General features: G+C 41.9%; 1 long non-coding RNA gene across 1 annotated transcript in view; it reads right to left on the bottom strand.

The window, feature by feature from the left end:
• LOC146784307 (uncharacterized) overlaps positions 1 to 15,939 on the bottom strand; it is a 69,472-nt gene that overhangs the window by 34,802 nt on the left and 18,731 nt on the right. Inside the window, exon 2 of the long non-coding RNA XR_014970869.1 lies at positions 15,447 to 15,492. This is a non-coding gene — a long non-coding RNA (uncharacterized LOC146784307). The remainder of the gene's footprint in view (positions 1 to 15,446; positions 15,493 to 15,939) is intronic.

Genomic DNA, 15,939 nt, shown 5'->3' on the forward strand with positions numbered 1-15,939 from the left:
GCTGGAATTGTGACCGCAAGCAAGTTGCACATTCACAGGAAGCAGAAGGGGATATGTGCTCACCCTCCCTTGAAGATATATTTTCTCCCTCTATCTCTCTCTCTGCCCCCCACCCCCCCGCCCTCTTCCTCCCCTGAGAGTCGAGTCTTTTTTTTTCTTTCCATTTGACTCGGTTGTATGCCACCATATGTTCCCAAACATATACTCTGACAGGAACATTGTGTTCTAAATACCATTTACAAAAATATCTTCCCATTAGGTGTAGATTTTCATTTATTAACTCCAGTGGGGCAGTATTTCTCATATTTATTTAGGACACAATATTTCTGTCATATGGTATTCTGGTTATGGTATTCTGGTACCACAGCTCTGAGGTTGCCTCCTGCCACTCTGCTAATTCTTTCAAGCCTGCAAATATGTCTCACTCCTTTCCAATCATTCTATTGCCCCCGAAACCTCTTGTTGATGCAACCCTCACTAAAGCCTTCGAGATCTTTCTACTCACTGGTTCAAACAAACTGGCACTGCGGGAAGGGAAGATATTTCCCTTTAAAGGTCTGCCTCTCTCTTCCATGTCCATTCAGCACCAGTGGTTGCCAGTGGTGGGCATGGAAACTCATTTTTGGGGATCAAGACTTTCCATCATCAGACTTTGACAGAGAGCAAGAGAGAGAGGCAGTTAAGGGAAAAGGTAGAGGAAGAGAAAGATAGTAAAACAGTGATAAGGGGAGAAAGCATGATAAGAATAAAAACAGAAGTGTGTGATCATGAGTATTTGAGCTTTGGCTTGAAGCAACCCTGGCCATTGGCAGTGCCATAACATGTTCCCAACATAACTTTGGATCACTGCGTTTCTTCTTCTTTTTCTTTTTTTGTTTGCAAACTAATCTCTGAGACTCACCAAATGTCACACTCCATTTGTTTCCTAAAGACATCACAGGTATGATAACTCCTTGTTCCAAACTTAGGACCTTATTTCGAACTTGGTGGTCAGTGAACCACATTCGCTTTCTGGCGGTCCTACATGCAGCATACATGGCGGTCTGACTGCTGGATTATGAGCAGGGCTAGGGGACCACCGCCTGCGCCACCAGTCTTACTACTGCTGCAGGAGAGGAAGTAGCGGACAATGGAGGCAGTCCCACCTCCTGCACCACTGACCACATTACGACCTACCTTTCCACCGACCTTTTCATAGCGGTGGCACCGCCATGAAAAACTTGGCGGAAAGGCAGGTAATGAGCTCAAACAAACGTCTCTAGGGCGCAAAAGCCTGTGTGTAATGTAGCTGGTGCACGTGTTGTGCCCTTCAATGCCAGCAATGTCAATGAGCACACTGTTTTAAATGCACAACATAGTGCACAGAAACAGTGTGCCCAACTGGCTAGAAGCACCAGCATGGCCGACATTGGCTTACTACCCTTTCTCAGATCTGAAGCTTGCCGCCGACATGACTGCACTGCCCACACACTGCCATTCCAGCAGAAACATCTTAATGCGGCATTCAGTATGCCGCCGGCTTGTTGCGTTTTCCCGACTGCCGCGTGTTGAGCGGGCAGTGTGTCTGCCAAACTTGTAATCGGCCCCTTAGTGCTTAATCAGTGCTTATTTGCTGCTCATGCCTAAGGGGTGGTCAAGTGGTGGAAGCTTTAGCCATGGGATCTCAAAGATTTCCTTAAGTTCTGTTTTTGCAGCTGCCCTCATGATATCTGAGATAACAAATAGCAAACCAAGGGTAGCAGCTTCTATTCCGGGCTACTGCTAAATGACGTCCATGGCTCCTTAACATACTCTGACCTCAACACCTTTTCTAGGAGTGGCCGTTACATGAACAGCACTTTCATCTCACCATCCTCGATATCGAGCTCTGCATGCACCGATTTGTTTTTTTAAATTTGTTTTAGACAGCATTTTGACAGTTCATGAAATTATTAAAATAAAAAATATTTTTTCCAGGAAATTATGAACTGTGTATATATATTTGAGGGTGAAGCAAATGTTAAAGATAGTACTCCAGGAAGTAACATGTTGTTTCTTTTAGAACCCCTTCCCGACAACAGTTCCCGCTTCATTAGTAAATCAGAGAGTCCAAACAAAATTGTTGCTGTTAAAGCATATATTCAGCATCATCTACAGTGCTCTAGGCATGGAATAAGACCACCCTCATTATCACTTTGACCTGCCCCTTCAAATGAACGTCTAGGAGGAGCTAGAGCACAGGTCTTCAAACTGAGAAGAAGGTCCCGCTGGGGAGGCCTTCAGTGATCCCGGAGGGGCTCTACGCTCTGACCAAAAGAAGCATCATGCTAATAACAGTGTTTTGTTTTAACCCCTTCGACGCGCATGACGGAACGGTTCCGTCATGCACGTCGGTTGGGCTGTGCTTATGACGGAACCGTTCCGTCATGGCCCCGCCCGCGCACGGAATCTTCAGCGTGGCGCGAAAATCCGCGCCGCGCTGAAGAGGTTAAACACAAAAAAAAGGAGTGGTAGTAAGCCACTCTGTAATGGGCCATCACTAACATATTTTGTCATTTATATCCTGGTTTCCTGACTGGGAATATGTGTCAAAGGAGATGGGGCTCCAAATATTCTTCAAACACCCCTCCCCCCACCTAATTTCTGATAATCACACTGTGAATAATTTTACACTATTGTAAGACCTGGCTGACCAGAAGAGTATGTTTGGCAATCATGTATTAGCATTTTTAAAAGGGGTAACAGGACTTAACTGCAATGTTTTAATGAGTTTAGACATATTTAAAGATTGACAGTTTAATAGAAGAATTATGAAAAAATGTTGGGAGTGCTGATTATTTTTTTTTCACACTGGCGATGATGCATCAGTGGTATGTGTATAGATCATGTAGTACTGCAGTTGCATGAATTGTATATTGCAAACTAAGCACTGTGACTCACCAAACATCACATCCCATTTGTTTCCTAAATGCACCACAGGTATGAGGACTTCCTGTTTTAAATTTAGGGCCTGATTACGAGTTCATCGGGCACACCATCAGCCCGTCGCAGCAGTGTTGAGAGAACGCATCCAAGTTGTTGGTATCCTGACGCTGCATCACAAGTTTACTGCTGGGCTGGCAATGTGCCAGCGGCGCATCCATGGCGGTGACATGCTTCGGCTCTAAGAGAGTGCCTGATTGCAATGCCGGCCCCACTGCTGTGCCTCCAGCAAGTCAGGTGGACTGTTGCCATGCACCATGTTGTGCATGTCAAACAGTGCATGCACTTTCCTTTGGTTTTTGCTTTGCACTGACAGTGCAGGCATAGGGGGCACCACATGTGCCCCTGGCCAAAATCCCCATAGGCTAAATCACCCTGGGGCCCTTTTTCGTGAAACTTTACCTGCCTTTCCGCCAACCTTTCCATGGCAGGGTCCATGCCATGAAAAGGTCTGCGGAAAGGCAGGTCATAATTCCCACGGCGGTGCCCATTCTGGCACCGCCACCTTTGACCGCTGCTGTCCACACTGCCGTGGGAGCTCCTATCTTGGTAGCGGCTGAGATTTGGAGGCGGTCCAACTGTGCACATCGTAATCAGGCGGTCAGCCCGCCGAGGAGGCAGTGGTCGGACTGCCACAAACGGTACGACTATCCCAAGACCGCTAAAGTCATAATCAGCCTCTTAGTGCTTAATCAGTGTTTATTTGCTGCTCATGCCTAAGGGGAGGTCAAGGGGTGGACACCTTTGTAATGAGCTCTCTTTAATAAAAAGTATCAAGATGACAGTAAAACCAAGTGTTGGTTTGGAAAGTATTAACGTACTCCCCTGATGAGAGCCTTCTCTTCACTTCTTATCATTTGAACTCCATGCTCATATAGAAGGCCATCAAAAAAACAGCTCGTCTATGGCCAATTTGAGACTACTCTCGTTATTCTTTTTCTTTAGCCCTCCACTCTCTATCTACCATTGAGGGTGTTTCTCAACTGCTACCCACCTGTCAATAAAGCCCTGTCTCTCAAAGCTCAGTAATAGGCCCATGAGCAATAAGTGCAGTTCTACAGTGATCGTCTTTAGAAGGTATATGAGATGTCATGCTTTCTACCCTTGTCAAGCCACCCTCTCGGAGAGCTATGTCACATAGCCATCTGATGAACTTAAATGATAACATCAAATTTTGCCCCAGACTTTAAATACCCAAACATGCCCATACCTGTAAACCTGGCCCATATCCATTAATGTAGGCTATACCAGTAAACCAATGCTTTCCAGATGAATATAAACATATATATCAGTGCATTTTAAAACCCCAAACATTAACAAGTCTATATATAAGATTGATCATATAATGGAATGAAATTTTTTAAAACAATCAGCATTTCCTCTGTTTCCCTATGGTTCTGGGTGATCTGTCAAAATATTGCATAAAAATATTGTGAGAAACAAATATAATATGACAAAAATATCGTGATGTGAAGAATATAATGGGTTAGAATATTGAAGATCAGAATATTTTGTGTTTTACTATTTTTTGCTGCGAAAAATAATGTTAACAATATTGTATTTAACATCATTGTAATGTACATTGTTTTTTGTTAACACTTTTTTATTGGCATTTTACACACAGTAATATTGTCTGGTATATTGTACAGGATAACCATTTGTCATTATACAGTGTTACAAGAGATAAATTACTGTAATTGCGTTCCTCCAACATAAGTGTTCTTTTCTCATCAACAGTTCCCCCACCCTTCCCACCCATCTCTCCATGTCTCAGTGTCCAGAAATGACCTTTTTGTCTAAGAATCTGTATACCATTCATCCAGAGTGCCATAAAGCTAGGTATCTTACTCATCTATCTATCACATTTCCTGTTCTTTGGTGCCTTGCACCATCCTCCCCTCCTCCTCATCTTTTCCCACTGTATCACTTACATCTGCGATCATTGCGGACCTTGTTCATGTGTCCTCTTCAAGTCTACCATCTCTACTACTGTGCTTCATTCTGATCAGTTCTGCAGTTGCCCATTCTTTTGTACATTGTTGTTTTATGTGTATTTGGTATATGTTTTAAAATATTGTTTTCAGTTTCTAAACATGTATTGTATTGTGCAATATCATTTTAGGATACAGATGCTGGGTTTATAGGAGAACAATGTAAAGTACATTTTATTGATTTTTGTTAAATACATATTTGTAAACTCTTTTGTGAGATACAGGTTAAACAAGTTTATATTTTTTGTAAATACTTTTTTTTTTTTAGTTTGTTTTTCATGAAAATAGGAATATATATTTATTTTGTGTATGTTTTAATGTTTTGTGTTTGTTACTTTGTTTGATAGTTATAATTTTTCATTTTTATCATTCTTTTTATATTGTTGGTATTCATCGGTATTAATTAATTTTTAATTTTGGTAAAATAGTTGGATGCAAAATAAATATTGCCTAATATGTTTCAAATTTGTTTTATTTGTTGCATTTATTATTTAATTCTTCATTATTTATTCCTAGGAGATTTAATATTAGAGTTTTGTTACTATTTTTTGGGAACAAAAATGTTATTTTGTAAATATTGTATAAGAAAAAGTTATTAACTTTATTTATTCATTTTTAAATATATATTCTTTGAATGTATATTTTTATGTATATTTTCATTGTAAATTATGTGTGTATGATTTTACTTTCCTGAATGTAGTTAAGATAGAAACAGGAATAGTAAATTGACCCCTCCACAGTCCATTACTTTCCCCAATGTCGTTACCTTTGGAGTGGGAATAGTAACCCAGATCTCCATTAAGTGTTATAGTTTATTTATATTTGAGATTTTGTAGTTTAAATACTTTTTTTTGCTTTAAAGTGGTTTTATTCATTTATTTATTTTCCCTCAAGGATATTTGCTTGACTTTTTTTGCTCATTTTCTAAACATGTCATCAATATATTAAATATTTCATTAGAATATTTTTAAAAATCCCAAGGTTATTGTAATTATTTTACTAACAACAAAAATATTTTTGGTGCAAATGTATTAACATTTGACATTTGATTCAGTTCTAGGGTACATACGTTTTTTGTAGTTATACATTTTTTATTAATGTATAGTATAGTAATTTGTACCATACAAGTAATATGCACTATAATATATTAAAAAGTACTGTAAAAATTCTTACCTTTTTGTTTTTCAAGATTTTGATATATATTTATTTTACATGTTATACATTTTTTCACCAAGCAAATAAATTCTTTTGATTAATTTACACACATTAAACATAATATACATGTTTTCTTGCATTATTTCCTATGGTATGGAACTCTTTTTGCATTTGAATGTGTGTCATTTTTTTCAGTTTCTTTGTATTCGCAGCCTGTCTTTTCATTTTGGGCTGTTCATGGACTTTGCTGTGGCAGTTTCTCGATCATGATCTCTAGTTCAGGTAAAAGCAATCTTATTTTAGTGAGCTGTTTGTTAGGGTAGTTTTATAGTGGTGCAGTAGGCCTTATTGTAAGTTCACTTATTTATATGCATTTTGTATGTTTTTTCATTAATTTATATTGTTTCTAATGGTTTTCTACTGTGACATGTTTTATATGAGGTTTTTAAATGTTGTTTGAGTGGGTCTATATGTGTTTGCATTACAGGCTTTTATTCAGATGTCAGACTTTAATTTTAACCTTGATGCTTATATATTATTTTCAAGTAACAATAGTTGGTTATTTTTTCAACAAATTGATTTTTTTTACTTTTTTCTTGATTTTTCATTGTTTCCTAGAGCGCTTATTTTTTCTCATATTCTTGGTTCTGGATGAATTTGTTGGATTAATGAACTCGTCATAGATGTTTTATTTTAGAGTTGTTTATTTTTGCATCTATTTGGGCTGTTTTTTTATTGGTCTTTTTTAAATTGTTTTTTCAGAATAGTCATGTAATTTATCATGACTTCAGCTACGCCTTCGTAAGTGGTATATATTATTTTTATTCTATTAGGTGGGCAATGTTAATTTGTTGGTTATGTTTGCAAATTCATAATGTAGTTATACGCTTTTTTTATTGTGTTAGGATATATGTTTAGATAATAGAAAACTGTTTGGTTATTTAAATTAATCCAGGTTTTATTGGTTTGTAGATTTATTTATTTTAAAATATTTATCATTATCATTTTTAGCTATCAGTCTGAACAATTGGGTTTTTCATTTTTTCTGATTGATATTTAAAAGCTGATTTAATATTATGAAGAAATAAATATTGAAAAACATATGGTTTTGGTTGTTGGGAAGTTTTAAACTATGTTGTTTAATGTGGTGATTTTAAAGAAGGGTTCTTAATATTGATTCTAGATATTGTAGGCCTTTATTTTGATCAAATAGTCTTAATTTGCATGTTAGGATTTGATACCTTTTTTAGTTTGTTTATATATTTTGGCTCGATTTGGGGTAGCGATTGTTCTATTCTTAGTTTCTGGTAGCTTTGTTTTTTTTAAAGTATTTGTAAAAATTGGTAAAGTGTAGGATGGCTTCTGCCAAATGTTCCTTGGGAAGATCTGTACCACCCTTCCACTGCATTATTTGTCTATGCTTCTTGGGACAAGGTGCTGTCATAGACATTCCACCAATGAATGTGATTCTTTGATTGGCATCTGTGTCCTGATTGATACAGACAACCAGCCCAAGTATCTTCAAAATAATCCATTGGTAGAGCTGGTTTTGTTTAATGCTTTTGGTAAGAGAGGGATCCAGTTAGCATGCCATAACATTTAGGGCCCGATTATGAGTTCAGCGGTCCGACCGCCAGACTGCCTTTGCGGCGGTCGAGAGAATGCCACCCAGCTGGCAGCATTCCGACCGCCGTATTATGACCACACCGCCGGCTGGCGGTGTTGTGTAGTGGTGCCACGGCGGTGGCATGCGTTGCTCATAGAGAGCCTGAAGCATATGCCGCCGCCATGGCAGTGCCACTTGCACGTTGGGTGCACTGTGTACCATGCACCATGTCGTGCCTGCTTTAAATCCTGGGTGCGTAGCCTCATGCCTAGGATATGTCACACAGTCGAGGTGATGTGTCAGTTCCGAGGAGCAGTGAAGCTGCAATGCGGGGTCCTGCCAATGAGGGCTTGTGATTTGAACTCCGGCAGCGAGGATGTGCTGCGCAATCAATTAAATGAATTAGTTCTGACAAGCTGGGAGGCTGCAATGCTGGAACCTGGTGTCGTCATCAAGGTTGCTGTCGATGAGCGATCTGTGCTGCAATGGCCTGTATAGGGAAAGCTTCGCACCTGCAGCGGTTTCGAAATGGGCTGATGCAGTCTTGGCGTCGGTAGAACCCTCACAACAGAGGCAATGCATCAGTTCCAAAGATGATGCGTCGAATAGCAAAGGCAATGCGCTGGCTCTGCTGGAGATGTGCTGCATCACGGAGGAGCTGTGTCAGTTCTGCTGGGTCCACAGATGGGCTGGCAGAGCATCTTCAAGCCCACTTCCAAAGGTCCAGGAGTGGGGTGTCACCACTTGGCAGGGTAGAACTCACAGATGGCAGAGTTCAGGCACTGGGTTCAAGGTTGTTGTAGCCTTCTGTCCCTGAGGCTCTAGTCAGGAGGCCAGCCAACAAGCCCCTGGAGTCACTTTAGCTTTCTGGTTTCAGCAGATGCAGGTCCAGTCTTTCTCACCCAGGGAAAGAGGGCAGTGGGTCAGCACAGCAGGGCAGCACTCCTTCAGAGCAGCAGTCCAGCAAAGTGACAGTCCTTTCAGCAGCACAGCAGTCCTTCCTCCTAGCAGAGTATCCACAGGTTCAGTAGTCCTAAAGAGTTGGTATCTGGGGTCCAATATTTATCCCTTGGCCTCCCTTTGTCGTGGGAGAAACCTCTATAGGTTTCCCCCTTGAAGTCCACAGGCATCCTACCTTCTCTGTCCTGGCTCCAGACTAAATGCAGGGGGTGTGCAGCCCTTTTTGTGGAGGCAGGACACAGCCTATGTAAGTGTAAGTAGGGCTATTCCCAGCTCTACCCACCCATCCTGCCAGTCATTGCCCATCCAGGCACACATAAGCTCTCTATTGTGTGTGGCTGTCTAGGAGGAATGAATATAAAAAGCCCAACTGCTAACTCCACTCAGTCATGTGACCCAGAGACAGGCTTCGAGCATTAAACGGCTAAGGCAGGAAAATGCCAACTTGCTAGAAGGGGCATTTTCAGAATTGTAACTAAAAATCTGACTTCACCATGAGAGAGCATTTTTCATTGCAATTCCTGAGACACCAACCATGAACTGGTTACTTGTTCTCATTTGGAAAATACAGCTTATTAAATGTAATAAGGTAGCTCAAATGTTATCCTATGGAAGAGGGTGGCCTTGCAGTTGTAAAAACGAAAAGGTACTTGTCCCACTTTTTAAGTAAACTGCACCCTTCCCTCGGGGCTACCCAGCGCCTACCCTAGGGGTGACTTACATGCACTAAAAGGGAAGGTTTGGGCCTGGCAAAAGGTTTATTTTACTAGGTGGACATGGCAGTTTAGAAACTGCACACACGTTACAATGGCTGAACTGAGACATGTTTAAAGTGAAAGTTATGTGGGTGGCATAATCAGTGCTACAGGCCCACTAGTAGCATTTGATTTGCAGGCTCTAAGCACAGGTAGTGTCACTTTACTAGGGACTTACAAGTAAATGGCATGTGTCAATTGGGTATAAGTCAACTCTACCATGTTTTAAAGAGAGAATACAAGCACTTTAGTACTAATTAGTATGCGCAGAGTCCTAAAGCCAGCAAAAACGGGTTCAGAAAATAGGAGGGTGAAAATGTTTGAGGATGATTCTACAGAAAGGGCCAAGTCCAACAGACTGCATCCTATTTTATTTGGGGTTATGCTTAAATGAGTTAATATGTGTGGTAGAACTAATATTGTTACCACTACGGGGGTCATTTTCTACCACTTCTGTCTTTAGCTTATGTTTTCAATGAGGAACAAAGCCGCCATGCTTCAAGAGGAAGGTGTGCCATACATCCGTACTTCACCTGGCGGATTCGGTGCTCAGAAGTAGCAGTACGGATAGGGATCACTAGAAGTGATCCCACAGCACCTCTGTCTTTCAGAGCCTTTGTCTTGGGGATACAAAGCTCTACTTCAGAGCAGTGTAGTGCTTACGTTTTGCCTGTGTAAAACATATGATAACAGTGATCAAGGGACAAAGTAGGAATGAAAAAGAATCTTCAACACTGATATTAATAAGCAGATAATGTAGGGAAGTGGAAAAAGAGCCATGCGATGGAATAAAGACTGGGCAGCCTTGCTGTTAGGGGACATCAGCATTTTGCAGAGCCGGCAGCAGATGCCTAAGATAAGTCTGCTCCTCACTGGCCAAACATCTCTGACAGAGAAGGGGCTGACATGCGAGCTAACAAGATCAGGGCTCGTATAACTTCCTGGATGCCTTTCAATGTTCGTTGAGTTAAAAGAAGATATGACAAACATTTGTGCAGAGATTCATAGGAGAAGCTGGGATCAACTTTAGGGCATTCTCCCAGGATTAGGCTAAAATTTGTAACAATGTGATTTTTCCTCCGGAACAGCAGCAAATAATCCATCCCAGTGTGGGAAATTGGGTTATTAGATGAGAAGTGTGAGAAACCAACTAAGGTAATAACCACAAACCTTGTTAGGGTGAACCATTAAAGTCACAAAATACACCTGAGCTCAACTCTCTTGTAGCTATGGCACAGAGCATGTAGGCTTACCTTTAGAGGCAATGTGTAAAGCATTTATGCAGTACTTTAAAAAGTAATAAAGTCAAAACACCAAACAAGAAAAATCCCAAACCAATTTAGAAAAATACAGAATATTATAATCACTGACTCCAAAATGACAAAAGTCCATTAATGAGAACCAAAGATTTGAATTTTTTAAGTTTCAATTAAAAGATATTGCCAAAAAGCATTAAGCACCGACCAAGGTCATCAGGTTACAATTGACCAGTACTGATGTGAAAGTGAAGGCCAACTGCAATGGAACACAGGTCGTATGCAGGAACCAGGTTCTTCCCATTCAAAAAGTTGTTTTTGCACTTAGAAACTTTTTGGGGAGGTAGAAAGTCTTCAGTGGTGCAAGCCAGCAGGCCGTAGATGAAGAGGAGTTTGTCGAATATGGATCACTGGAGGACGAGGTCTCAGTTAAGTTATTGACGAAGGTGGGAAAAGTTCAGATTGGTAAAATTCAAGTTTTGTGGCCAAGAAGTCTTCGATGCCAATCAGGTCACCTTCGAAAATGGCACCGCTGAAGCTTTCTACATTCGAACTTAGGGACTTTTCTGGAAGTCAGATTTCCTCAACGTGGCCAGGCTGCAGGCTATAGCCGAAGAGGGATCAACATCAACAATTCTGGCTTCAAGAGGTCCCACTAATAAGGATTGGCTTCTGCAGAGAACGTAGTGCAGCTACAGCAAACTCATGCCCAGTGGCAATGCTCCTTCGTCAGTTCAGCTGAGCAAGTTGGTGTTTGGAGTCTGTTGATGGTTCTCCAGGCAAAAAGTTGGCAAATGTTTCCAAATCCAACACACACTAACAACAGGGTGAGCGGTACCACCATTCCTTTATCCTCCCTCAAAATATATATGAACACACAAAAAAGGAAGAGGAAAATCAATCAACAACCTTGGTCCTCTATGGAAACCCCTCAGTGGTTTTAAAACTGCCCTCAGCCACTAGATAGTGGCATACTTCAACATGGGGCGTGCTACAACACTCTGGTGCAGACCAACACTCAGAGTGGAGCAAAAAAACATTGTCTTTTGTGGGGCAAAAATTGCCCCTCAAAAATGGGATCCTCCAAACACAAACCTTAAAACTACCTGAAAGAGTACCTCCGCTGTTTTATTCCAGGCCTCTTTTGGCAGGGTTAAAAATGGTAAATCGGGTATACCTGGACCATTAGTACCCTGTTCTCATAAATATCATATTCATCAACATGTTTCGGCCTTCCAACCGCCCCTATGGGTCAAGTGCCTTTGTCAGGATGAAGATGCCTGTTCTTACTTCTCTTACTATCCCCTTCCCTGCTCAATGCTATAGGGAGATAGTTGATCCATATCCAGCCATACTTGCCAATTCCGGACACACTCTCAGGGACTGAGTTTCACTATGTTCCTTCCAAAACAGGGGTAGGAGTAGGAGCGTCACCCTGAAGTCACACATTCATCAAGGGTTTGACACCCTGGGATGCTGGGATATGAATGTGTGACTACAGGGAGTAGTGTCGGGAACCTATTGTGTACAGCTTATGAATGGTGGCTGTTACAATATTTGCCCCCTGCTCCTTGTGGTTAAGGGCGATAACAGCGTGGAAACTCCTCCCAATGAGCAGCCAGATCTATCCAGCCAGACTACCCTCCCTCCTTGGGCAGGAATCCCGGCTCCAGGGAACGGGCGCAAGATGACCCTATTCGTCGCCTCATGGCTCATGCCTGGTCAGTAAACTGCCCCTGCCTTCGGAAAGGGCAGCACTTTTACAGTCAGACTTCAAACCGTACTTCCTTCTAATAATAACAGCACCTGACAATGTGCAAAATGGCCTTGAAGCATTTTCATGACCCGGCACACGGTGTAGAGATCAAAACAATCCGGCCCTCGTTGTTTTCTTTTATAGAGCTTAAGACCCCCGGGTCATGGGCACTAATATAAGACTTTTTCTGCAGAAACTTATCCTGCCCTGCAATGTAAGGGGTTAACTAAAACAGCTTTGTAAGGGCGTGCTCGCCCCTGGATGGCCCCCCAAATAAAACATTAACTGATCCTCTCTTCGTGCGCTAACTCGGGCTGTGCAGCAAACAGTAGGCTCTCAAACTCTGAAAAAAGTTTACTGGTTTGTCAAATCTCAAATAACCTGAACATGTGTGTGCACTGAGTTTCCATAAGGTAGAGTGCTGGCACATATTCCAGAGACGGTATATGCCCTCCTGGCATCATGGCATACCATATGATTCTTTCTGTCTTCAGCCATCGCAGACTCTGCAGGGTGGCATCCGAGCATCTCTCCCTCGCAAGGCAGGATAAGGTATATCCAGGGGCAAGGCAGAATAAGGTATATCCAGGGCACGAGTCAGGGGTGCACAGGGTGAATGCAGTCCACCCTGACAGAATTTGGGCCCCCCTGAATAATGTGCTGAACTCCCCGGTGTAATTTCCAAACATTGGGACACTTTCAGCAGCGCCTGCACGTTGTCTGCTTTCCATATGCAAGAAGCAACAATGTGCAGGCTGGACTGGGCTTTCATATTTTAGGATCCTGCTGGGCCCATAACAAAGGCCAAATGTGAGGGTTCATCAGGCCTGCTTTAGTTTGAGTCTCTTGGCTGGAAACAGTCAGGAACCTCACACCTATATGCAAATAAAGCGGAGGGGAAAGAAAGGCTCACACCTTGTTAGCACTTCACACATACTTAAGAAAGGCAGCTTTTCAATATGTTTTCACTTTGTTCAGTCTGTTTAGGAGATATGCATGCTCTGTAAGAAAGTCAGATGTGTTGGTCTTTGCCAGTATTTACACAGAGCAAATTGCATTTATATAGAGCTTACTACACCTACACCTGAGGAGGCGTTGAAATAATTTAAGTAGCACTATATTCTTGTATAGCCCTAATCATCCCAATGCAGGGTGTCAGAGCGCTTTATATCAACATGCGCATATTACCTGTGCAATACATTATATACGTTTGTAAATGAATGTGCAGCATGTGTTACATAAAACTGGGGGATTGCAAGGTGTAAAAGTCATATATCATCTTCCATAGCTCACTGTGCTATTATCCTCGCAATGCGCTCAAACGTACATATGACAGACCTGCTAAACATATATGTGAGGGCTTTAGATCTGATGTCACTTCTAGTGATGCCACTTCCTGTAAAGTGTGGCTTGTGATGCCACTTTCTATGATGTCAATTCCTGTGATGCCATGTGCGATGTCGCGCACCGTGATGTCGCTTGCATACTGCCTAACTAGGTTAGTCCCCCCCACTTCTTTTTTTAGGACTTGTGCCCTGGGTTTATCAGGAAAGATCCTCGGGTAGCTGGTGAAATGCAGCCACCAGGGACCGGCTTCCCTTTTCCGACAAAAAAAATCTCCCCCGACGGGAAAAAGCAGAGTCCATAAATGGATTTCTCATTTTCTCTCTATCACTAAACCGTTCATACAGAAAATATGAAACCCAGTGCCAGCTGGCAAGAAATTGCGCTATAGCACAAACCAGATGCAGGCGTGAAAGCGGCTTCTCCTGGGTACACATCAGCATCTCTTTGTAAGGTCAAAAATCACTTGGTGTAACTGATGGATTTTTGAACAATTAATGTGTGACCCGCCCCCTTGATTCAGATTAAATGGACAAAGACACCCTAGTGATCAGTTTAAATGCACCTCCCAGAGACGTATTCCACAGGCAAAGTAACACCACTCCCACATCCCTGCTAAAGGTGCAGGTGGTGGAAGGAGCTTGCCAAGTGTGTGTCGTTTCAGAGACATACAAAAAAGCTAACAACCATGCAGGGAGATTTTTTTAATTGGAAACCAAATTTTTTTATGTACATTCTGACAAGGGAATCAAAGTGTAACAAAATAAGTGGTGGATTTCTTAAGAGGAGTGGTCTAAGCCGAGCTTAATTTGAGCCGGTGGGGCCCACTGGCACTCATTTTTGGGGACCGGTACTTAATTTTCCTCATCATACATTTACTGAGAGCAAGAGAGTAAAAAACACACAAAGGGGAAAGGAGGAAGAAAAGAAAGACAGAAAAACAATCACAAAGGGAGAAAGCAGGAACCTGCAAGAGTGAGACAAAGGGGGAGGGAGTGTCTGGTATTGGACTAAAGAGGCATGAAGTGTATTCAAGAATACATAGCTTTGGTATTCAGCGCACCAATATTTAATAGCACCGGCCGCAGGCTTCTGAGCAGAGCTTTGGGGACCCGCACTCATTCTATTATAAATTAGGCACTTGTTCTAAGGAGTGTAAAATAGAACTGAACATCCTGCCACTAATGAAATGTCACCTCTTTTCCCTATATGTACTAGTTCCATGCTCCAGCAATCAGTTATAGGGACACTAAGCATAGGTTATGGCCTCTGCAGCTGTCAGGGACTCTGACAAGGACTCGTGGCAAGGTAGACATAGTAAGCAAAATATTGGCTACACAGCTGCCACAGATCACACGGGGAATCAGCGAAGAAAAAGAATCCAATAGGAACACTCAGAAAGAACAGACTCTTAAAAGGCAATTCAGAATAACTAGCACCCAGGATGTGCAAAACATGCATATAACAACATTAACAATAGTAGGAATGTGGGGTAAAGCACTCAAGAGCTCCACACAGTAAGACTGAAGTTCAGTAGTTTTCTCACCCACAAATGCTGTTACTGATTGCGAATACCCACATAGAGGAAATACATGCAAAGGCAGGAACTGTGGAGCTGATACCAATGGTGATGTTATAAAAGTACATGAGGACAATACTCACAGAGGTCGAGAAAGATCATCTAGGTTGTCTTCTGTGCCCAGGAATCCTGCAGATCAAACAGAAGCAATTTACAACCACAATTGAAAAGGAGCTGGCGAGCAGAAGTGCTTAATGGGAAAAAAGGAAAAACAAAGAGAACAGCAGGCAGAAAGCAAGTAAACAACCGCACTATGAAATTGACATAGGCAGTATGCAAAAGAAGGTAGCAAACTAGAAACTGGAAGTAAGATAAAGGGACAATGGAAAAGGTAACTACAGAAATGGAGAATGTACAAGGATCCAAGATGCACTAAAATAGAGCTGGCTCAGGAATCAAGGTACAAGGAAAATCTGAGGCGCAAGAATCTTCTGCAAACAAGGGCAGCAAAAGGTCAGGAACTTGGGAAAGAAGGGATCGGTAAAACAGGAGCACTGCTACAATGACCAATGATGGACTGAAGGAAACTGGGGCTTGAAAGAGCTCAGTACGATCACATGCCTCAGCTGTAAGCAG

This window comes from Triturus cristatus, chromosome 11 (genome assembly GCF_964204655.1).
Source record: "Triturus cristatus chromosome 11, aTriCri1.1, whole genome shotgun sequence".
NCBI lineage: Eukaryota > Metazoa > Chordata > Amphibia > Caudata > Salamandridae > Triturus > Triturus cristatus.